General features: G+C 48.6%; 1 protein-coding gene across 1 annotated transcript in view; it reads left to right on the top strand.

Annotated features, from left to right (window-relative positions):
• The window catches only part of LOC131482840 (zinc finger protein 850-like), a gene marked incomplete at its 5' end in the record, with an annotated part of 447,409 nt that overhangs the window by 331,311 nt on the left and 91,381 nt on the right, over positions 1 to 24,717 (top strand). The gene's annotated exons all lie outside the window — the stretch shown is intronic.

Below are 24,717 nucleotides of genomic sequence, written 5' to 3'. Positions count from 1 at the left end.
CTAAAGGCGTTCCTTTCCAGGTGAGCTGTGGACCCTTATATGTGTCCTCCCCAAACTGAGTCACAGACAAGGAAAGCCGGGTCCTTGGAAGGCGCAGGCCACCTGCAAGTCCAGAGTTCTTGAAATGGAGTCTTTGCTCCCAGCCAATCTGGCACGCCTTGTAGAGTCAGAAGCAGGACCTGCTGACCGGTGTCCCTGGAGAGGTGTTCTTAACTGTTTTTTCAAAGTCCCCCCACCGGCCCCCGTCCCTGCTGCTGTGACCCTACTGACAAACCTTCTGGGAAGGTGAGAAGCGCTGCTCCGTCCCTGCTGCTGCCAAGGCGCCCTGGTGCCACAGGCCTCTCACACCTGGGCTGGATCTGAGGCTGGCTGCCGGATGGGGAACAGCTTTAAACACTGACTCCTCCCCAGCCCCTCCCAGAGCGTGGCCTCCAACACCCCTTTCTCCCTGAGGCCAAACTGGTGTCCTGTTCTTCCCAGCCCCTAACACTTCCCACAGGCCACCACACCCCCTCCCCACACAAGGCCGAGTTATCTGAGCAGTCAGGCCTAGCAGCTGGACACTATTTTCAATAAAAGTGACCTCCACATGAATGCTACTAAATTTGGAAAATACACCATGTCTGAAATTCTATTTCAGAATCAACACTGTACATGGATTAGTTTCCTGTTGCTTGCCAAACATAAATTTGAAATTCATGGAAGAACTAGTGCTAGTCCTATAATGTTGAACTGTCAGTGTAACTGTTTAAAAATGCAACCTATAAAACTCACAAGCCTACTAACAAATTGCATGCAGTTACTAAAGTCAAAATCCTAACCAGTTAAATAAATGAATTTCCTTAACATAATGTAACAATAGCTCTCATTTTAGTGGTTTTGTTATCCCTCTAACAGAATATTTAGCTCATATAGGAAAAACATGGTTTTATTGGATATTACAAAACTATTTATATTAAGTAATAATGCTGGCCCCAGTGCGGTGGCCTAGCTGCTAAAGTCCTTGCCTTGAATGTGCCGGGATTCCATATGGGCACCGGTTCTAACCCTGGCAGTTTTACTACCCTTTCTACTCACTGCTTCTGCCCTGGGAAAGCAGTCGAGGATGGTTCCAAGCCTTGGGCCCCTGCACCCATGCGGGAGACCTGGAGGAATCCAGACTTCAGATCCACACAGCACTGGATGTTGCAGTCACTGTTGGAGTGAATCCATGGATGGAAGATCTTCCTCTCTGTCTCTCCTCTCTCTGTATATCTGACTTTGCAATAAAAATAAAATAAATCTTAAAAATATTAATGCTAAAGATTTCAGTTGAGTGTATCCATGCATCAACTGTTGTTAGATTCGCTGCTCGCCAAATGTTAGATTCGCTGACCACCAGGGAAAGAATAACTCAGCCAAATATATGAAAATAATTTAGATGGCCTTTATTTCACGGGCTTCCCTTCCCCATGCAGCAGAAAGGACAGACAGGAAGGTGTGGGCTGCAGAGGAAGAAGAGCATGGAAGAGATGGGGAAGGGGCCCTTTTAAACTCTCCTTGACATGGAAACTGAAACGGGGGTCGCCTCGGCCCTTATTGGTGGGGGAATATGGGTCTGTACCCCTCATTGGTGCAACGGTGGTCTCAGTGCCTGAGGGGCCCACCAGAATTCCACCATTCATTCTGGGTTTTTTGGAGGCAAATTCCACCCATTTCCAGCCACCTTGGTAGCCATCATTCCAGCCTCTTGGTAATAGGAAAGAGGGTGAAGAAATTGATGTGGCTGCTTCCTGCTGAAGGGGGTTGTTGTCTCTGTGTGAGGTCCAGAAGAAGCTCCATGGGCACCAGAGTGTAGGGGTGGAGCAGCATCTAGTTGAAGGCAGTCCATGGGGCACTATGAATTTTCTTCTGAAAGAACCTTGGAAAACAAGGGGCAATAGTTCATAAGAGACATATAATTACTAGCAGAACGAGTATTGGAATAAGCCATGATATGAGTGTGGATGCCTCAATATCGAGACTGAAGTTGCTGCTTGAATTGTGTGAATTATTTCGTCTGTTGGGTTAACGTGAGGTAGAGAATTATTAGGAGTAGGGTCAGAGGCAGGGGAGGCACTTTGGCATTGAATGGTTAGTGTGGTAGTCCCTGTCTGTTGCACCTTCCACTGAGATGAGGTAGAGGTTTGGAAAGGTTTTAGATGGGAACAATGGCACGAGGATGTGTGACCAAGTTTGGTCGCTGTGTGCGTGGTAAAGATCACCATGTGAGGCCCAGTCCACCGTGGCTGAAGTGAGTCTGGATGAAGAGTCTTGAGTAGAACCGAGTCTCCGGGTTGGAGAGGAAGGACATCCGGGTCCACTGATGCATTCGGGTCAGGACATGGGAGACACAGGTCTGCATGCTCTCGGAGAAGCTTGAGAATCAGAGTCAGAGAAGGGAAACAGTTAGCCAAGGGAGGAGACTTTGTGGGGAGCTGGTGGGTAACCAGGAAGGGTCGGCCATACATCAGCTCAAACGGGCTCCATCCAAGGGGCTTGCGAGGGCTGACCCTGATGGATATTAGAGCCCAGGGGAATCCATCCACCCATGAGGATCTGAGCTCCAGCTGATGGGTAAGGCCTCTGACACCTGTTGGGTGACCTGTGAGATGAAAGCAGGCCCATTGGCAGACTGGATGGACAGAGGCAAACCTAACCTGGGAATGATGTTGTTAAGTAGGGTTTCTGCCACCATTGCTGATGTCTCCTTGGCCATTAGAAATGCTGCTACCCAACCTGAAAAGGAGTCATGTTTTTAAGTAGGGTAATGAATTTCTTCTGTGTCAGTATATGGGTGAAATATATTTGCCAGTCCTCCCCAGGTTGATCACCTGTAAGTTTTTGAGTGGGTACCCTTGGTTTAAGTGCTCCCTGTGAGGAGAATATGGAGCAAGTTGGGCATGAAGCATGGATCTGTTTGAGAAGTCCGCACATATTAGGGCATGAGAATAATGGAGTAAGAAACTGGAATAAGGAGTCAGGCCCCACATGCAGAGAATTGTGGATATCAGCGAGGAGGGGCAGGGCAGCATGAGAAGACAGTGCTATCTTGTTGCCCGTGAAGATCCAGCCTCTGATGTTCCTGGGCACTGGAAGTGAGCAGGTCCTGTCGTTCCTGTTGAGAGTAGGTAGGCTTAAGGGAAGTAGAAAGGAAGATTATGGGGGCACTTGCTCTTGGGTTTGCCAGATGCCTTGCAGTTTGGTCAGCCTTCTTGTTGCCTTGTGTCACTGGGTACATTGAAGACTGGTGTCCCCAGCAGTGAAGAATTATCTCTTGTGTTTGGAAACAGAGAACTTGGTGAAATCTGTTCATCAAAGAGGCATTAACAATAGCATTATCCTTGGTGGGGAGGAATCCTCTCTCCTGCCAGATGTCTGAGTGTGAGTGAGCAACGAGAAAAGCATGCTTGGAGTTAGTGTAGATATTGACTCGTTTTTTCTGAGCTAATGTTCATGCCTGAATCAGTGCATACAGTTCAGCCCTTTGGGGAGGTGTTCCTTGGGGGAGGCACTGTGCCTCAAGCATGGAGTCCAAGGTCACTGTCGCATAGGTCACGCAGTGATGTTCATCAGGCCTGCACACTGAACTGCCATCCACGAAGAGTGTGAGATCAGGTGATGGGAGAAGTTTATCCTGTAGGCTGTCCCTAGGAGACAAATAAAAATCAGTAATTTGAGGACAGGAGTGTGTAGTCAGTGGCTTCTTAGGGATTGGGAGAAAGGAGGCCAGATTGAGTGGTGGTGATTGGGTCAGAGTGATGTCCGGGTTTTTAATGAAAAGTAGCAGCAACTGTCAGGGCCCCTCATTGAGCTGCCATCCACAGTCCACAAAGAGTGAGGTCAGGTGACTGTGGAGGCCAGTAGGAGTCGAGGACATTTCTCCCATTTGATTCTTCAAGCCGAGCTTGGGCACGGTGTTCTCTTGGTGGTGGTTTCAGTTTGGTGGGGGAAGAATGGCAGGTTACTAGCCCTGCAAAAGAAACTGGTTAATGGTTTGGCTAGACATTGAGTGGTGACACAAGAGTGAAGGGAGGGGTTACTCATCAAAAGTCCCTTTGAAAGGATGGCTGGAGTTCCTCCTGAAGCTCACTGGGATATGCAGTTTCTGAGGGTGGGTCTTGAGGAGATTCTTGGGGTGCCTCTGTGCTGGCAGATGGATCATTGTGGCAAGTGTTGACCTTCTGAGCGGGCAGGAAACTAGGGTCACTTGTACTCAGTCCCAACATCCCAGCCTTTTGTTGTATGATCTTAGTGGGAAGACTTGGGCTGCAACATGTGTGAATGACTGGTAAAGACTGTCTAGTAAGGCTTTAAGAAAGAAACAAGATATAAAAAGAAGCAACAAAATAATATATATGGTTGTGGGAAAGAGAAGTGTTTCTGTCAGTATTCTAGTGGAGATAAACTAGCCTGCTGTTGGTCCTATGCTCTTTTTCTCTACCTGCTCAGGGGAACTCTGGCTGCCAGCAAGAGCTAGGGTGATTGCTTTGGTCTTTCTGAGCTTAGCAGGAGCAAAGTAAGGGCCTATGCTAAGGCCAGGGCTCCAGTTGACAGTGACATTCAAGGCTGCAGTGACAGCTAGCAAACACTGATTCTGATTTCTCACATACATGTGCACTTGAGTTTTAAGTCTAGATGCACCCAAGGAAAATTCTGAAGTTGGTTAGGCATGTGAGAGGCTCAGGACCATCTATCTCTTCATGTGGGGTGCTGGAAGAGATGAAATAAAGGAAGTGTGAAACTCCATGGGGAGACCTCCCGTTGACTCCCATTGCCTGGCTGGACAGATAGGAGAGCTGGCTTTGAAAGGGAGGCTGATACAGAACAGATGGTGACTCTGGATGGAATATACAGCTTTACCTGTGATGCTGTTGACTGTAGGCTGTTTCTCCATGGCAATGAACACTTCAGGGGCTGGGCAGAGTGAAGGGCTTTCTAGCTGGTGGCCAACCATGGTCCTGACCCAGGGCTTTTTTGACCCCCAGGAAAGTCCCATTCCTAGTGGCTTGGCTCTTGGCAGAGCTGACAAGATGCTTTGAAAGCCACTTCTATGATTGATAGCTGGTTGCCCAGTCTTCTGGCCTCCCAAGTTGCAAGCAGGTGCAACTTGAGTGTGGACTGGCCTTGCTGGGTCTCCCTGAGACAGGTTACTGGATAAAGCCACATGAACAGGCCTCCTGTTGTCTAGCTCACTGCTCTTCCCCTGGGCCCTGGTTGAAGTGGGCCACAGAGGCAGCCTTGGGGTGTCAGCCCAGGGGATGTTCAATTCTATCCCTAAATTCTTTAATGCACTGAGCTAGAAATTTGTAGTCATGGACACATGCTGACAGTTTTAAGGTGATGTCTATGAGGAGATGATTAGGGTAATAAGTTAGCCACACAGTTAAGGTCTGGAGATCAAACTGTGCACTCTGAGTCCTCAGTGTCAGAGAGAGAGACAAGAGGAGGGGTGAAGAAAGGGGTTGGAAACACCAGATTAATTACATAACATTGTCAAGTGAAAACTGTCAAATAAAAACTCTAAAAACATTTACCAAAGGTGTGAAGTCAGCTGTACATTTGAAACAATAAAAGAACGCTCTAACAAGAACTCTAAAAGTTAATTAACAAGATCAAAAACATGTTTTGATCAATAAACACAGATAATAACACATGATGACAATTTCAAACTTTTTCAAAAGACAAATGTTGAGACACACTCTGGCGCCACACACACACACACACACACACACACACACATATTTTGGAACCAAGCTCAGCAATGTAATCCTTGCTTGAAATTAGTAACTGAAGAGTTATGTTAAACCAAGTCAATTCAAAATCTTGAGAGAAAAAGCTTATTGCTGGGCCAGGCAGAGTGGCCTAGCAGTTAAGGTCCTTGCACTGAATGTGCCAGAATCCCATATAGGCACCAGTTCTAATTCCAGCAGCTTCATTTCCCATCAAGCTCCCTGCTTGTGGCCTGAGAAGGTAGTGGAGAATGGCCCAAAGATTTGGGACACTGTACCAGCGTGGGAGAGCTGGAAGAGGTTCCCGGCTCCTAGCTTCAGATCGGTACAGCACCAGCTGTTGCCACTGCAGTCACTTGGGGAGTGAATCATCAGATGGAATATCTTCCTGTCTCTCCTCCTCTCTGTGTATCTGACCTTCCAATAAAAGTAAAAAAAAAATCATTTAAAAAAAGGTTTATTGCTGTGAACTTGTTACAAGTTAGGTTTTTTTTCCCCCCTCAGGCATTTTGCTCTTTTTTTTTCCCCTCCTTTAGAGATGTTCATTAGTTTACCCCCCTAACATCCCTCCCCGGGAGAAAAAAAAGGTTAAAACAGCAGAGCAGGACAGGGAAAAGGCAGGAACAGGAGTGGGGGAGCGGCAGGCCAGTCCCCTGGTTCCAGACTCTGGTGCTGGTGGGGAAGTGGGAGGAGGAGCTGGGCCCATGGGTGATAGTATGAATATTATCACACTCAGCAGCATGGTAGTGTGTAATGTATATTGTTAAAGTGTTAGTTTTCTAAAATTGAAAACTAACTTGACCAAGAGCTGTTATTTCTTTTATGTTTACTGAAGCAAACATAGTGCTTCCACAAATATCTAATTCAGTATTTTTTTAATTGTATTTCAGTCCAGAGCTGCCTCTTTCTAAAATAAAAGTCCTTGATGACTATTTCAGATTGTTGAGATCATGTTTAGCAAGCTCTGATGAGATCTAAATATTAGGGAACACACGCACGGATCTCTGGAGTTTGTAAGAGGCTGCTTGGTGGTATATTAATGTATTTAAAGGAAGGGATCATTTTCAGAACTTTTAATCAATTTCTCAATAAAATGTCTCCAAACTGAGATTTTCATCATTTTTTAGAAAGTTTAAAAAAAGGTGATACCTTCTGAAAACTGTTTGAACACTATTATAAAGCACTCACTTAGCAAATACTGAGCTGCAGAAGAACTATGACCTTACCCTGACAGTTGACGAGCCTACACGTGAAAGGATCTGAACTGAGAAACACCCAACCTATCTACCAAAAACACCATGGGAGGAGCCTAAGCAGCACAGCCACAACCAACCGGAAATCATGGGTTGAAATTTATTTTGCATTATACCCCCCCATCTGGATATGGTAGAGCCCAGTACTCCATCACTATACATTTCCATAATTGAGAAGTCATGAAACAAGTCAACAATTGGTATGAGCTAGAACACCAGCCACAACAAATAACAACAACAACAAATAACAGTGCCATGAAAAAACGTGCCACTGAATAACCATGCATTCCTGCTTCCAAACGAGACATGGATTCCCAGTGAAACTGTTGGGCATGTGTAGACAATGAGATGCCGGACTGTCTGACATTGCCTGTACCAACAATGTCGGGGTGCACTTAAATAAGAGACTGATAGAATTATGATTCCTTCTGAAGGACTACATCATTGTAGTAAAACGGGGGAAATCTGTCAGGAGGTGGGAGTTTGGTAGAGGATAATCACAGTCTATATGAAACTGTACCATATAATTTAAAAATCAAAGAAAAATATATTTTAAGAAAAGAAATATGCTTTGCTTCACGATTGATGTGAGACTTGAGTTCAAAAAGTTCTTTTGCATGTGACATGGATGAGTTGGTTTTACCTAGAGCATTTCTGAGACAAGGTATGAAGGGATGTTTGCCTAGAACATCACACCACATCAGGGACCCTTGGGTGACAAGCGGTGGCTGCTACCCATTCCTGAGTTCTAAGGCATTTGGGAGGCTGGGTGTGGCTTATCCCATGGTCTGCTCTCTACTGCCAGATGCAGCAAGAAGAAAAAGAAAATCTGGAAACAATGGTATCACCCACTTTCCCTTTACAGTTGAGACTTTCCACCCTGATCAACTCTGTCAATATCATCAAAAAATAATAATGAAAAAAAGGCAATCGTTTATGCTTTATCTAGGCCCTTACTTGTTGGATAGCCAAAACCTGCTAATTTGCTATGAATAAAGATTTAAATAAATATGATATTTCAAATGATAGTACAGAAATGTAGGACAATTTTTGCAAACATTATGTTTTAGAAAAAAATGAAATCACCAAAACAATCGATCAAATGTGTTAAATGGACATGACGGTTTAAACACATAGTAGAGAACAACTCAGAAAAAAGCATGATAAATGTAAATATTTTCCACAAGTGCAAATAAAGACTGCATTTACAAAACAAATTCAAAAGCTGACAGATCACCTTTAAAGAAATATAATGCCCAAACTGGCAAAAGGCAAGCACATTCATTACATGGAAAAGTCACTACCAATAGCATGACAAACATGTTTGCATTTGGCTAATGTGAGGGTAGGAGCAATGGTAGGCATTTGGCACAGAAGTTATGGTGCCATTTGATATGTGCATCCAAATCAGAGGAACTGGGCTGTGCTCCTGGTGCAGGCCTAATTCCAGCTTCCTGCTAATGTGCCCTCTGGGAGGCAGCCAGTCCCGCTCCAATCTATGGGTCCCTACCATCCCTGCTCCCAGCTAGGAGCAACTCTCACTGTAGCAAGCATCTGAAGAGTGAACCAGCCTATGAGAGAAATCTCTCTCTTTCAAATAACTGAATATTTTCAAAATAATTCTATTCAGTTTAAGACAACTAAAAATATTATACAAGCTAGTCAGAAAAAAATCACAAAGTTTGCAATCCAACTTCAACAAAAGTTGTAAGACAAGGCCAAATACAACCCAAGGCTGTATTTCCCAGCCTGTCAAGAAAATTCACGAACAGGCAGTTGGGATTATACCAAAGGTACTGCCCAGATGCCAGGTGGGGGCACATTTTAACTTATACTGATATGAAACATTCTGATACAAATGTCCAATTGTCAAAAAGTCTGACGATCATGCATTGCTATCAGCTTTAGTTGCTGTCTTAATAAAAAAACAAAGGCGCTGAGGTCAAAATACTGCAAGTGGCTTTCAAAGCCTACAGCTGCATTCAAAACGCTCTATGGAGTCAACGCTTCCCTCCTGTTGTTGGTTCATGAGTTTATGCTTCAGTCATGGCTGCTTAAAGTGTTTGTGAATTGCAGTTCTGTACTCTTCTTCAAAGCACACAACCATTTAAATAGGGCTAATTCACATTAATAAAAGCAGTGTCAACTGGTGGTCATTTTCAAACATCAGCTAAAGAACTAAAGACTTAAAAATATATATACTACAAAAGCTACTTGTTCTGTCATATCATGTGTATTGTATGTGTGCTTACTGTGTTGCTACAAGGTAAAATTTATTGAAGGAACACATTCTAATTGGCTGAAAAAAGAACACTCAAAGATTAAAACTGCTACCCACTTCCCTATCCCCCTGAACCTTTTTTTTTCTTTAACTGTAATTAACTGTAAAGATTGTCCACAACAATACAATAAAATAGATTAAAAAAAATTAAAACTGCTACATAGCTCAATATGTTTGTAATTCATGTGACATATAGGCTGTTTTGGACATATGGTAGAAAGAAATCAAAATGTTTTTAGGTCATTTACACATTCGTGATCTAGTTTACCGGGGAAACAACATACTTTTGTGTTACACATTCAATATCAAATCCAATTTAGCTTCTACATATGTTTGATAAAATTTGTAACTGAAAATATACCATGTTGATCTATCATTTTTTACTTAGTGCATATATCATTCAAATGCATAAATCTAAGAGATACATGTTTCCCATACATGTACTCAAGTCTTAAAATCTGTAGAAAACATTGGATACTTTGGTCAATGTTTTCCTAGGTTGTTCATACACAAAAGTTAAATTCTTACGTTCTCAGTTAATTATTCAGAAAACAAATTTGCAAGTCATGTCTTATCCCATCATTTCTCCTTGATTCTGACATGAAAAACTCATTCTACTCTGAAGGAATTTCAAGATGGATACTTAGTTTGCCAGACTTAGAGAGGGATGGGTATCTTTCTCTGTAATCATGCCAACATATACACCAAATGTTTCTGTAGTTTGGGGTTGAGAGGTCTTTCAGCATGAGCTCCTCTGCACTGCTGGCAATCAGGACTTTCAAATCGGAATCAGTGTGTAGCGCTCCTCTGTACGTCATGCAGAGGTAAAACAAGACCGTCTAGGATATGACCTCCAATTTCAAAGTGGATTTAGCATCACAAACTGAATGAATCTAACATATCCATCTATAAAAGACAAAAACTGCAAGACGGTATCAGTCTGCACAGAGAAAATCAATGCACAGACTTCCTCATCAATTTACACAAAAATCATCCACGAGAACCCCAAGAGTACTAGTCACCTGGCACAGGTGTAATTCAAAACAGAACTTAACATGATCACACCACAGGACCCAATAGAGTCTTGCCCAATGACAGCAAGAACAGGATTGGAATGTTGTGAACCCTGTCATTTCTGCTGAAGCCAGAAAGGAAACATACATCATGTAAACGAAAGAAGCATGATAAGTGGGGACAGGATCATCTTTCTCAAGCAGAGATCTTCTGCTGGAGCTCCTCCTTCAGTGTCAGTGCCAGCCAAAGAGGATAAAGCCAGCCATGACACTGGCAGGGTAGCCTGCAGGCATGAAGGCAGCTGGGGCTTGCTGGCTGCATGGGCACTGGCAGCCATTAGCTAGGGAGATGATCCTGGGTGCTCAAGGAGCATAGCGGCCAGGGTGATGAGGGTGCCTGCTACCAGCACCTCTTCTGCGAGCCACCCCATGACAGTAACAAGTGGAAGGGCAGCTGTGAGTGTGAGGGCGACCACTGAAATGGTCTCTGTTGCAGGGAAAACTGGGACTGGGGTTGTGGGTGTGTGTGGCTCTCTCAAGAAGCAATCCATGAGATGGATGAATCTGAGCATAGAGGTGGGGCATGGCAGAGTCTCCAGGGACTCTGGGGTAAGAAGGAGTGGATGTGGCAAAGCAAGTGAGAGTGGCCTGCAGGGGTGCAGGTATCGGCCCTGTCAGGTGGGCAGTCTCCCTTGGGAAATGAGGAGAGGAGAGTGCAGCCTGTGCCTGGAGGTTGGAAGCCATGGTCCACATGGGGTCACTTGGGGAGTTGCTAAGGGACATGGAAGATTCTCTGAGAGCTGGAGATGTGAGGGCAGACAATGGGGAGGAGGGGCCTAAAATTCCTGCAGAACTGAGTCTTCTTGAGTTCAGCAGGGCTGATTCACCCAGAATTGTGGGGCCAGTGTGGGAAGTGCAAGAGGAGTTGGAGGAAAGGCGGAGAGATGGGTGTGATGTGATGACAGTCGGGGGAGAGGAACATTGTGAAGTTCTGGAAACACCAGAAATTCCCTGAGTCTGGAGGGCTGACTCCCCCTCATCTGTCATGTTGGTGGGCAATGAAGAGGATGAGATAGAAGAGACACTGAGGGACACAGGACAGGGAGCTCTTGAAGGCCCTGAATCAAAAGTAGATCCGTGAAACTGGTGGTCTGACTCAGGTGGAAATCCATGGACTGTTGGGGCATAGCTAGTTGAAACAGCAAGTGGATTAAGGTTTGGCAATGCTGGGATAGTGGGGATAGTGGAAGAACCATCTGAAAAGCCTGAGAAAAGAGCAGGTCCCTGAGACAGGAGAGCAAACTTCTCCTCAAACATATAGTCACTTGGGGTAGAGCAGTGTGAAATGGGAGATAGAAGGAGGGATGGCAGTGATGGACCAGGAACAAAAGGAGAGGAACAACGGGGTTCAAATGAAGATGGGGCACTGGAACACGAGGGGGCATAGTCAGAGGAGGCAGAAGTAAACACTAGGGAGTGAGGCTCTAGTGTGCCTTCAGAAGAATATTCAGATGGAACCCCAGTCTCCTCCATGGAAGACATGAGGGCCAAGTCTACTGCTCCCACTGAGCCTGGCCTCTCCTCAAGGCAGAACTGCCTCTGCTTGGTGTCCTGACGGGGACATCTCGGGACGGTAGGCGAGTAGCTGGGAGACTGAGGAGACAGTGGTGGGAGAGGGTTCATGGGGGAGGAACAGGGTGAATTTCCTGCCACACTAGGAGCTCCCTCATTCAGGGGGGCTGATTCCCCCACAATGATACAACTGCTACTCAAGGAGCGGGATGAGATGGAAGAGAGAGTGAGGCACATGGGACTGGGAGATCTTAAGTTCCCTGAGTTGGCAGGAATCCTATGGCATGGGTTGTCTGACTCAGGCTGAAGGGGTGTGGGCATAGTTGGGGAGTAGCTAGGTGCCACGTTATGGCTACCGGATGACACTGCAGAATTGGTTGTCCTAGGTGAGGAGGTGCCAGAAGGGGGAAAATTTTGTATAGATGTGCTTGGTCGTGTTGGTGACAATGACGGGTGGTGTGAAGCCATTAGAGAAATGGCGGCAGATGTGGGAATCCCTATGGGGGAATCTGGAATGGTGAAGGGGTTGCTGGGACGCAAGGATGGATTGTGAGGGGATTCAGGTGGGTTGAAGACCGTGAAGTCAGTCTCAGGTGAGCCTTCAGAAGAACATTCAGATGGAACCCCAGTCTCCTCCATGGAAGACATGAGGGCCAAGTCTACTGCTCCTACTGAGCCTGGCCTCTCCTCAAGGCAGAACTGCCTCTGCTTGGTGTCCTGATGGAGAAATCTGGGGACGGTAGGCGAGTAGCTGGGAGACTGAGGAGACAGTGGTGGGAGAGGGTTCATGGGGGAGGAACAGGGTGAATTTCCTGCCACACTAGGAGCTCCCTCATTCAGGGGGGCTGATTCCCCCACAATGATACAACTGCTACTCAAGGAGCAGGACGAGATGGAAGAGAGAGTGAGGCACATGGGACTGGGAGATCTTAAGTTCCCTGAGTTGGCAGGAATCCTATGGCATGGGTTGTCTGACTCAGGCTGAAGGGGTGTGGTCACAGTTGGGGAGTAGCTAGGTGCCACGGGAGAGAATCTGTGGGGTTGGGTTGAGGTGACGGAAGACTGGATGGGGTGCTCTCGGTTGGTCTGGGCATCCCCAAGTGAGTCATGTGTGATGTTGCTCAGATTATCCAAGTCGTTGCATAACTGCTCTTGGGAGCTGGGAAATTCCCCTTGGGTAGAGGTTGGGCTGCACGTTGAGGGAAGGGTGAACATGTGGTACATGGTGGAGACCCCTGAGGACTCAGAGTATGGCCCTGGGAATGACACTGCAGAATTGGGTGTCCTAGGGAAGGAGGTGCCAGAAGCGGAAGAATGATGTATCAATGGGTATGGTGGTGTTGATGACAATGATGGGTGATGTGAAGCCATTGGGGAAATGGTGACACATGTGTGGCTCTCTGTGGAGGATGCTCGCACAGCGAAGGTGTTGCTGGGAACCAAAGGGGAATACTGAGGGCATTCAGGTGGGGTGAAGTCTGTGGAGTCAGTCTCTGGTGTGCCCTCAGAAGAACATTCAAATGGAACCCCAGTCTCCTCCATGGAAGACATGAGGGCCAAGTCTACTGCTCCCACTGAGCCTGGCCTCTCCTCAAGGCAGAACTGCCTCTGGTTGGTGTCCTGACGGGGACATCTCGGGACGGTAGGCGAGTAGCTGGGAGACTGAGGAGACAGTGGTGGGAGAGGGTTCATGGGGGAGGAACAGGGTGAATTTCCTGCCACACTAGGAGCTCCCTCATTCAGGGGGGCTGATTCCCCCACAATGATACAACTGCTACTCAAGGAGCGGGATGAGATGGAAGAGAGAGTGAGGCACATGGGACTGGGAGATCTTAAGTTCCCTTTGTTGGCAGGAATCCTATGGCGTGGGTTGTCTGACTCAGGCTGAAGGGGTGTGGGCATAGTTGGAGAGTAGCTAGGTGCCACGTTATGGCTACCGGATGACACTGCAGAATTGGTTGTCCTAGGTGAGGAGGTGCCAGAAGGGGGAAAATTTTGTATAGATGTGCTTGGTCGTGTTGGTGACAATGACGGGTGGTGTGAAGCCATTAGGGAAATGGCAGCAGATGTGGGAATTCCCATGGGGGAATCTGGAATGGTGAAGGGGTTGCTGGGATTCAAGTAAGGATTGTGAGGGGATCCAGGTGGGATGAAGACCGTGGAGTCAGTCTCAAGTGAGCCCTCAGAAGAACATTCAGATGGAACCCCAGTCTCCTCCATGGAAGACATGAGGGCCAAGTCTACTGCTCCCACTGAGCCTGGCCTCTCCTCAAGGCAGAACTGCCTCTGCTTGGTGTCCTGATGGAGAAATCTGGGGACGGTAGGCGAGTAGCTGGGAGACTGAGGAGACAGTGGTGGGAGAGGGTTCATGGGGGAGGAACAGGGTGAATTTCCTGCCACACTAGGAGCTCCCTCATTCAGGGGGGCTGATTCCCCCACAATGATACAACTGCTACTCAAGGAGCAGTACGAGATGGAAGAGAGAGTGAGGCACATGGGACTGGGAGATCTTAAGTTCCCTGAGTTGGCAGGAATCCTATGGCGTGGGTTGTCTGACTCAGGCTGAAGGGGTGTGGTCACAGTTGGGGAGTAGCTAGGTGCCACGGGAGAGAATCTGTGGGGTTGGGTTGAGGTGACGGAAGACTGGATGGGGTGCTCTCGGTTGGTCTGGGCATCCCCAAGTGAGTCATGTGTGATGTTGCTCAGATTATCCAAGTCGTTGCATAACTGCTCTTGGGAGCTGGGAAATTCCCCTTGGGTAGAGGTTGGGCTGCACGTTGAGGGAAGGGTGAACATGTGGTACATGGTGGAGACCCCTGAGGACTCAGAGTATGGCCCTGGGAATGACACTGCAGAATTGGGTGTCCTAGGGAAGGAGGTGCCAGAAGCGGAAGAATGATGTATCAATGGGTATGGTGGTGTTGATGACAATGATGGGTGATGTGAAGCCATTGGGGAAATGGTGACACATGTGTGGCTCTCTGTGGAGGATGCTCGCACAGCGAAGGTGTTGCTGGGAACCAAAGGGGAATACTGAGGGCATTCAGGTGGGGTGAAGTCTGTGGAGTCAGTCTCTGGTGTGCCCTCAGAAGAACATTCAAATGGAACCCCAGTCTCCTCCATGGAAGACATGAGGGCCAAGTCTACTGCTCCCACTGAGCCTGGCCTCTCCTCAAGGCAGAACTGCCTCTGGTTGGTGTCCTGACGGGGACATCTCGGGACGGTAGGCGAGTAGCTGGGAGACTGAGGAGACAGTGGTGGGAGAGGGTTCATGGGGGAGGAACAGGGTGAATTTCCTGCCACACTAGGAGCTCCCTCATTCAGGGGGGCTGATTCCCCCACAATGATACAACTGCTACTCAAGGAGCGGGATGAGATGGAAGAGAGAGTGAGGCACATGGGACTGGGAGATCTTAAGTTCCCTTTGTTGGCAGGAATCCTATGGCGTGGGTTGTCTGACTCAGGCTGAAGGGGTGTGGGCATAGTTGGAGAGTAGCTAGGTGCCACGTTATGGCTACCGGATGACACTGCAGAATTGGTTGTCCTAGGTGAGGAGGTGCCAGAAGGGGGAAAATTTTGTATAGATGTGCTTGGTCGTGTTGGTGACAATGACGGGTGGTGTGAAGCCATTAGGGAAATGGCAGCAGATGTGGGAATTCCCATGGGGGAATCTGGAATGGTGAAGGGGTTGCTGGGATTCAAGTAAGGATTGTGAGGGGATCCAGGTGGGATGAAGACCGTGGAGTCAGTCTCAAGTGAGCCCTCAGAAGAACATTCAGATGGAACCCCAGTCTCCTCCATGGAAGACATGAGGGCCAAGTCTACTGCTCCCACTGAGCCTGGCCTCTCCTCAAGGCAGAACTGCCTCTGCTTGGTGTCCTGATGGAGAAATCTGGGGACGGTAGGCGAGTAGCTGGGAGACTGAGGAGACAGTGGTGGGAGAGGGTTCATGGGGGAGGAACAGGGTGAATTTCCTGCCACACTAGGAGCTCCCTCATTCAGGGGGGCTGATTCCCCCACAATGATACAACTGCTACTCAAGGAGCAGTACGAGATGGAAGAGAGAGTGAGGCACATGGGACTGGGAGATCTTAAGTTCCCTGAGTTGGCAGGAATCCTATGGCGTGGGTTGTCTGACTCAGGCTGAAGGGGTGTGGTCACAGTTGGGGAGTAGCTAGGTGCCACGGGAGAGAACCTGTGGGGATGGGTTGAGGGGATGGGAGACTGGATGGGGTGCTCTCGGTTGGTCTGGGCATCCCCAAGTGAGTCATGTGTGATGTTGCTCAGATTATCCAAGTCATTGCACAACTGCTCTTGGGAGCTGGGAAATTCCCCTTGGGTAGAGGTTGGGCTGCACGTTGAGGGAAGGGTGAACATGTGGTACATATTGGAGACCCCTGAGGACTCAAAGTATGGCCCTGGGAATGACACTGCAGAATTGGGTGTCCTAGGGAAGGAGGTGCCAGAAGCGGAAGAATGATGTATCAATGGGTATGGTGGTGTTGGTGACAATGATGGGTGATGTGAAGCCATTGGGGAAATAGCGACACATGTGTAGCTCTCTGTGGAGGATGCTCGCACAGCGAAGGTGTTGCTGGGAACCAAGGGGGAATACTGAGGGCATTCAGGTGGGGTGAAGACTATAGAGTCAGGCACTGCTGTGCCCTCAGAAGAACATTCAGATAGAACCCCAGTCTCCTCCATGGAAGACATGAGGGCCAAGTCTACTTCTCCCACTGAGCCTGGCCTCTCCTCAAGGCAGAACTGCCTCTGGTTGGTGTCCTGACGGGGACATCTCGGGATGGTAGGCGAGTAGCTGGGAGACTGAGGAGACAGTGGTGGGAGAGGGTTCATGGGGGAGGAACAGGGTGAATTTCCTGCCACACTAGGAGCTCCCTCATTCAGGGGGGCTGATTCCCCCACAATGATACAACTGCTACTCAAGGAGCAGGATGAGATGGAAGAGAGAGTGAGGCACATGGGGCTGGGAGATCTTAAGTTTCCTGAGTTGGCAGGAATCCCATGGCGTGGGTTGTCTGACAAAGGCTGAAGGGGTGTGGGCATAGTTGGAGAGTAGCTAGGTGCCACGTTATGGCTACCGGATGACACTGCAGAATTGGTTGTCCTAGGGGAGGAGGTGCCAGAAGGGGGAAAATTTTGTATAGATGTGCTTGGTCGTGTTGGTGACAATGACGGGTGGTGTGAAGCCATTAGAGAAATGGCGGCAGATGTGGGAATCCCTATGGGGGAATCTGGAATGGTGAAGGGGTTGCTGGGACGCAAGGATGGATTGTGAGGGGATTCAGGTGGGTTGAAGACCGTGAAGTCAGTCTCAGGTGAGCCTTCAGAAGAACATTCAGATGGAACCCCAGTCTCCTCCATGGAAGACATGAGGGCCAAGTCTACTGCTCCTACTGAGCCTGGCCTCTCCTCAAGGCAGAACTGCCTCTGCTTGGTGTCCTGATGGAGAAATCTGGGGACGGTAGGCGAGTAGCTGGGAGACTGAGGAGACAGTGGTGGGAGAGGGTTCATGGGGGAGGAACAGGGTGAATTTCCTGCCACACTAGGAGCTCCCTCATTCAGGGGGGCTGATTCCCCCACAATGATACAACTGCTACTCAAGGAGCAGGACGAGATGGAAGAGAGAGTGAGGCACATGGGACTGGGAGATCTTAAGTTCCCTGAGTTGGCAGGAATCCTATGGCATGGGTTGTCTGACTCAGGCTGAAGGGGTGTGGTCACAGTTGGGGAGTAGCTAGGTGCCACGGGAGAGAATCTGTGGGGTTGGTTTGAGGTGACGGAAGACTGGATGGGGTGCTCTCGGTTGGTCTGGGCATCCCCAAGTGAGTCATGTGTGATGTTGCTCAGATTATCCAAGTCGTTGCATAACTGCTCTTGGGAGCTGGGAAATTCCCCTTGGGTAGAGGTTGGGCTGCACGTTGAGGGAAGGGTGAACATGTGGTACATGGTGGAGACCCCTGAGGACTCAGAGTATGGCCCTGGGAATGACACTGCAGAATTGGGTGTCCTAGGGAAGGAGGTGCCAGAAGCGGAAGAATGATGTATCAATGGGTATGGTGGTGTTGATGACAATGATGGGTGATGTGAAGCCATTGGGGAAATGGTGACACATGTGTGGCTCTCTGTGGAGGATGCTCGCACAGCGAAGGTGTTGCTGGGAACCAAAGGGGAATACTGAGGGCATTCAGGTGGGGTGAAGTCTGTGGAGTCAGTCTCTGGTGTGCCCTCAGAAGAACATTCAAATGGAACCCCAGTCTCCTCCATGGAAGACATGAGGGCCAAGTCTACTTCTCCCACTGAGCCTGGCCTCTCCTCAAGGCAGAACTGCCTCTGGTTGGTGTCCTGACGGGGACATCTCGGGACGGTAGGCGAGTAGCTGGGAGACTGAGGAGACAGTGGTGGGAGAGGGTTCATGGGGGAGGAACAGGGTGAATTTCCTGCCACACTAGGAGCTCCCTCATTCAGGGGGGCTGATTCCCCCACAATGATACAACTGCTACTCAAGGAGCAGGATGAGATGGAAGAGAGAGTGAGGCACATGGGGCTGGGAGATCTTAAGTTTCCTGAGTTGGCAGGAATCCCATGGCGTGGGTTGTCTGACAAAGGCTGAAGGGGTGTGGGCATAGTTGGAGAGTAGCTAGGTGCCACGTTATGGCTACCGGATGACACTGCAGAATTGGTTGTCCTAGGGGAGGAGGTGCCAGAAGGGGGAAAATTTTGTATAGATGTGCTTGGTCGTGTTGGTGACAATGATGGGTGGTGTGAAGCCATTAGGGAAATGGCAGCAGATGTGTGAATTCCCATGGGGGATTCTGGAATGGTGAAGGGGTTGCTGGGATGCAAGGAAGGATTGTGAGGGGATTCAGGTGGGTTGAAGACCGTGAAGTCAGTCTCCTGTGTGCCTTGAGAAGAACATTCAAATGGAACCCCAGTCTCCTCCATGGAAGACATGAGGGCCAAGTCTACTGCTCCTACTGAGCCTGGCCTCTCCTCAAGGCAGAACTGCCTCTGGTTGGTGTCCTGACGGAGAAATCTTGGGACAGTAGGCGAGTAGCTGGGAGACTGAGGAGACAGTGGTGGGAGAGGGTTCATGGGGGAGGAACAGGGTGAATTTCCTGCCACACTAGGAGCTCCCTCATTCAGGCGGGCTGAGTTCCCCACAATGATACAACTGCTACTCAAGGAGCAGGACGAGATGGAAGAGAGAGTGAGGCACATGGGACTGGGAGATCTTAAGTTCCCTGAGTTGGCAGGAATCCTATGGCGTGTGTTGTCTGACTCAGGCTGAAGGGGTGTGGGCATAGTTGGGGAGTAGCTAGGTGCCACGTTATGGCTACCGGATGACACTGCAGAATTGGTTGTCCTAGGGGAGGAGATGCCAGGAGGGGGGAAATTTTTTATAGATGTGCTTGGTCGTGTTGGTGACAATGACGGGTGGCGTGAAGCCATTAGAGAAATGGTGGCAGATGTTGGAATTCCCATGGGGGATTCTGGAACGGTGAAGGGGTTACTGGGTTGCAAGGAAGGATTGTGAGGGGATTCAGGTGGGATGAAGACTGTAGAGTCAGTCTCTGGTGTGCCCTCAGAAGAACATTCAGATGGAACCCCAGTCTCCTCCATGGAAGACATGAGAGCTAAGTCTACTGCTCCCACTGAGCCTGGCCTCTCCTCAAGGCAGAACTGCCTCTGCTTGGTGTCCTGACGGAGAAATCTCGGGACAGTAGGCGAGTAGCTGGGAGACTGAGGAGACAGTGGTGGGAGAGGGTTCATGGGGGAGGAACAGGGTGAATTTCCTGCCACACTAGCAGCTCCCTCATTCAGGGGGGCTGATTCCCCCACAATGATACAACTGCTACTCAAGGAGCAGGGCGAGATGGAAGAGAGAGTGAGGCACATGGGACTGGGAGACCTTAAGTTCCCTGAATTGGCAGGAATCCCATGGCGTGGGTTGTCTGACTCAGGCTGAAGGGGTGTGGTCATAGTTGGAGAGTAGCTAGGTGCCATGGAAGAGAATCTGTGGAGTTGGGTTGAGGGGATGGGAGACTGGATGGGGTGCTCTCGGTTGATCTGGGCATCCCCAAGTGAGTCATGTGTGATGTTGCTCAGATTATCCAAGTCGTTGCACAACTGCTCTTGGGAGCTGGGAAATTCCCCTCGGGTAGAGGTTGGGCTGCACGTTGAGGGAAGGGTGAACATGTGGTAGATGGTGGAGACCCCTGAGGACTCAGAGTATGGCCCTGGTAATGACACTGCAGAATTGGGTGTCCTAGGGAAGGAGGTGCCAGAAGCGGAAAAATGATGTATTGATGGGTATGGTGGTGTTGGTGACAATGATGGGTGATGTGAAACCATTGGGGAAATAGTGACACATGTGTGGCTCTCTGTGGAGGATGCTCGCACAGGGAAGGGGTTGCTGGGAACCAAGGGGGAATACTGAGGGCATTCAGGTGGGGTGAAAACTGTAGAGTCAGTCTCTGGTGTGCCCTCAGAAGAACATTCAGATGGAACCCCAGTCTCCTCCATGGAAGACATGAGGGCCAAGTCTACTGCTCCCACTGAGCCTGGCCTCTCCTCAAGGCAGAACTGCCTCTGGTTGGTGTCCTGACGGAGAAATCTCGGGACAGTAGGCGAGTAGCTGGGAGACTGAGGAGACAGTGGTGGGAGAGGGTTCATGGGGGAGGAACAGGGTGAATTTCTCGCCACACTAGCAGCTCCCTCATTCAGGGGGGCTGAGTCCCCCACAATGATACAACTGCTACTCAAGGAGCAGGGCGACATGGAAGAGAGATTGCGGCACATGGGGCTGGGAGATCTTAAGTTCCCTGAGTTGGCAGGAATCCTATGGCGTGTGTTGTCTGACTCAGGCTGAAGGGGTGTGGGCATAGTTGGGGAGTAGCTAGGTGCCACATTATGGCTACCGGATGACACTGCAGAATTGGTTGTCCTAGGGGAGGAGATTCCAAAAGATAAAGTATGTTGCATCGATGAGCATGGTAGTGTTGGTGACAATGACCTGTGGTGTGAAGCCATTAGGGAATTGGGGTCACGTTTTGTGCTCCCTGTGGAGGGTGTTCGCACAGTGTTGTCATCCCTGGGATCTTCGAAAAATCCTGTTGGCGATTCTGTTCTAATATCTGGGGAGTCAGGCCTGGAGGACCCTTCAGAAAAACTAGAGTGATTCCTAGTTTTCATTGAGAAAGACATTTTTGGAAGTAAGCTGCAATTCCCTGGCCTGTGTTCAAATCTACAAGTAAGGGGTGTGAAAAGATTTTTAAGCCTGTGGTTACCGGATTTGGGATTGTGGTGGGGTAAAGACAGGCTGTGTATGTGTGTGTGTATGAGTGTGTGTGTGTCTGTGTGTGTGTGTGTTTGTTGACTGTGTGTGTGTTGGTTGTGTATTTGGGTGTGGTTTTTTGTGTGTTGTTATTTGGTTGAGGCTTACTGGAGAGCCTCTCTCAAAAACGCGGGAATATCCAGAACACAAAAGACAGGCCCACTCACCCAAGTGCTCTGTCGATCCGTGTCACGATTCAAAGTCGCAGGATGCTCGCAGGATGCTCTGGGAAGCTGTGCAGCGCAGAAACCGGCTCTGCAGTTCACTTTCCTCAGAGAGAATCCCAGCTCATTGCCTTGGCAAGGGCCTTAAGTATCTGAGGTGGGCAGGGCTTAGCGGAAGAGGCGGTGCTTCCTGTCAACTGACAGGCTAACTGCCGCCTAGACTCATCCCACACGCAGTTGCTCTTCTGATTGGTCACTCTTAGGCACCATCCAAAGCAGACCCAGGGGTGTCCCACTCCCTGCATCTGTTTATGCCTTTCATCCCTGTGCTGCGAATAGCTTCACCCCCATCCCTGGTATTTTTCACCTTGAAGTAGTTTGTGTAGAAAGAGATATTGCCCTGTGAGTTCATTTGAGAAACCCCCAGGGCCTGTCAACAGTGAACTCATTGGATTGGAATGTGTTCCCTGGAGCCTATTAACATAATCAGATCACCTGGGAAGGGCTTGCATGGAGTCATTTTGATAATCCCATGATTTAGACTGAAGTTCAAGTTTCCACCCTTCTCCACCTATCATTTAGGTTCAGTTCCCTCTTCAGCCCTGGGGTGAAATTTGGATCCCACCCAGTACATTCCAATCTTTGAGGTGACACCAGGAAACACTCCCAGCGTCTATCACCCCATTACGGGACCATCAACGCACTGAAGGAGAGCAGGCTCACCTGAAGACCTTCCAGAACAACAGGCTCACACGTTGGTCACCTGGAGGACAGCCTGCACAGCGGACCTGGGGAGATGCGCTTCCCCCGAGGCAGCAGGGACAAGGCCGTTCTATTGAACACAGAAAGAAAATGTGGACTAAACAGAGAGCAAGTGCCAAGGGCTCTGTGGTGATCTTTTGTGCCCACCACATTGAATTTTCCTCTCTCTTTTTAATATACTGGGGAATGTTTCTATTAATATTATTATAGTTTTGACAATCTTTACATAGTTAATTAGGGTAAAAAGGTTCAAGGGCTATAGGAAAGTGAGAATTTTTCTTTTTTTTAAGATTTACTTATTTTTCTTGAACGGCAGGTGTACAGAGAGGAGGAGAGACTGGAAGATCTTCTGTCTGATCATTCACTCCCAAAGCAGCCGCAACCACCCCAGCTGATCCCATCTGAAGCCAGGAGGCACGAGCACCTCTCATGTCTCCCACACAGGTGCAGGGTCCCAAGGCTTTGGACTGGCCTTGACTGCTTTCCCAAGCCAGGACCAGGGAGCTGGATGGCAAGTGGGGCTGTGGAGACACAAAACCACGCCCATATGGGATCCTGGTGCTTGCAAGGCAAGGACTTTTAGCCCCTGGGCTTCTGCACTGGGCCCTTGGTGTGATGTTTTCACAGGCCAAGACAAACAGCTGAATCATTGCTGCTCTGGCACCCAGTTTACTTGCTCCCGGTGCAGAAACCAGTGCTTGTACCCAATCAAAGCTTGTGACAGGGGTCACTCAGTGCTGAGCCCAGTGTTGCATTATCCAGTATTCTCTGTTGTCCAGGGTCCCTTAGGATGCCCGGCTGGGTGAGCACTCAAGGTAGGGCACTCCACCCTCCACACCCCACCCTTGGAACATCAGTCACACCTAGACACACACAGGCTGGGTCCTTGCATCCAAAACATCATATTGGTTCCTATAGCTTCTGAAATAACCTAGTAAATATGCTTTCTTTGAAGAAAATTGTTTAGTAATAAATTATTTCATTCAAATAAAAGCATAAAATGTAACCACTGATACTATTAACAGTTAAAAATATTCATACTAGTTATTGTTAATGCAGTTTGAGGAATATTCCATCAGGGCCTGGCTGCGGGCCTTGCCCTGTCCAGCCTTGAGAATTCCAATCGTTTGTTAGCAGGAAATCCCAGATAGAAGCTTTCTCTCTGTTTCTGTCCTTTCATGTCTCTGCCTAACTCTTTCCAAATAAGTAAATACATTTTAAAGGCACCTAAGGATAAATGACCTTGTGCTGACTCAAATGCTAATTGAAATGAGACCTTGGAAAATTACAAAGTATTGTCATAAAAAACAATGGGTTTGGGCCCTAAACGATGGCCTAGTGCCTAAGGTCCTCCCCTTGAACTTGCTGGGATCCCATATGGGCGCCGGTTTTAATCCCAGCCGCTCCACTTAACATCCAGCTCCCAGCTTGTGGCCTGGGAAAGCAGTGGAGGTCAGTTCAAGCTCTTGGGACCCTGCACCTTTGTGAGAGACCTGAACAAGTTCCTGGCTCCTGGCCTCGGATCAGCGCAGCACTGGCCATTGCGGCCAGTTGGGGAGTGAATGATCAGACAGAAGATTTTCCTCTCTGACTCTCCTCCTCTCTGTATATATAACTATCCAACAACAACAACAAAAAAATCTTTTTTTAAAAAATGCAACTAAAATAGAAAAGAATCAGATTATGACAATGTATATCTATTCCTTCACTATCTGAGCCGTTTTCTGTTTTTTTTGTTTTGTTTTGTTTTCTTTTGTTTTTTAATCCCATCTGTGTTCTGTTCTAAGAGTCCTTCTACCTCCATCTATCTCTTATGGGTCAGTCAGGATTCCCACTGGCGTCTTCCCTGAATCAACTTGTGACTCGCCACAAGGTTGTTTGTTCTTGTTGTTTTTGTTGTTTGTTTTTTGTTTTTATGATTTTATTTATTTCTGGGCCTGGCACAGTGGCCTAGCAGCTAAAGTCCTCACCTTGACCGCTCCAGGATCCCATATGAACACCGGTTCTAATCCCAGCAGTTCCACTTCCCATTCTATACTGCTCCCTGCTTGTGGCCTGGGAAAGCAGTCGAGGACGGCCCAAAGATTTGGGACCCTGCACCCGCGTTGGAGACCTGGAAGAAGTTCCTGGTTCCCGGCTTCGGATCAGCACAGCACCGGCTGTTGCGGCTCACTTTGGGAGTGAATCATGAGATGGAAGATCTTCCTCTCTGTCTCTCCTCTTCTGTGTATATCTGACTTTGTAATAAAAATGGATGAATCTTTTAAAAAAAGATTTTATTTATTTCCAATACAAAGTCAGATATACAAAGAGGAGGAGAGACAGGAAGATCTTCTGTCTGATGATTCACTCCCCAAGTGACCACAACAGCCGGTGCAGTGCCAATCTGAAGCCAGGTGATTTTGGGCGTCCTCATCACAGGCAGGGAGCTGGATGAGAAGTGAAGCTGCTGAGATTAGAACCGGCGCCCATATGGAATCCTGGCACTTTCAAGGTGAGGACTTTAGCCTCTAGGTCACGGCGCTGGGCCCACCACAAGGTATTGACTGAGTCCCTGTTTGGCCCTG

Source organism: Ochotona princeps, chromosome 21, assembly GCF_030435755.1.
Source record: "Ochotona princeps isolate mOchPri1 chromosome 21, mOchPri1.hap1, whole genome shotgun sequence".
Lineage (NCBI taxonomy): Eukaryota > Metazoa > Chordata > Mammalia > Lagomorpha > Ochotonidae > Ochotona > Ochotona princeps.
This window is presented reverse-complemented; position numbering and strand designations above follow the sequence as displayed.